Here is a 539-nt window from a genome sequence, read left to right as displayed (position 1 = left end):
CGGGGTGGGAGGGGAGGAGGTCAGGGCTGTAAAGGACGGAGGGTGTGTACAGGAGCTTTTGGGGAGAGGGAAGACCCCGAGGAGAGGGTTTGCAGGAAGGGGGTCGGCGTCATGGGGGGGATTTTTGTCTAATGGGTTAGAGAGGAGCAGGAGCTCTGCTGTGTCCTTGATTCCCCTCTTCCCTTCCCAGAAAGGATTTGGGGTGGCTCTGATAGAGCAGTGACCTTTTACTTCTCTGTTTCCCTTTCCTCCAGAGGGTAAGAGGCAGCTTCCCGTGGGCATTGCTCTTGAGCCCTCTCCCCTCCTTTTTCCTTCCTTTCCTTTTTCCCAACAGGACAAATATTTGTTGTTCGTCACCTGCCACTACTGTGGTAGGAGGGATTAGTAAGCTACCTCCATCCTCTTCCCTGTCAGGGGTGGGACTGTCAGCGGCTGGTGTTGTGTCTCTTCTGTGCCAAAGAGGGGATGCAGAAAGCCTGTGGTCCCTGGGGACCTTGGCTTGCAGCTGGCACAGTGGGAGTCATAGCTGTGCCCTTCTG

This window comes from Acanthisitta chloris, unplaced genomic scaffold (genome assembly GCF_000695815.1).
Source record: "Acanthisitta chloris isolate BGI_N310 unplaced genomic scaffold, ASM69581v1 scaffold19168, whole genome shotgun sequence".
NCBI classification, from domain to species: domain Eukaryota; kingdom Metazoa; phylum Chordata; class Aves; order Passeriformes; family Acanthisittidae; genus Acanthisitta; species Acanthisitta chloris.
The sequence above is the reverse complement of the archived record's forward strand: the minus strand, read 5'-3'. Positions refer to the sequence as shown.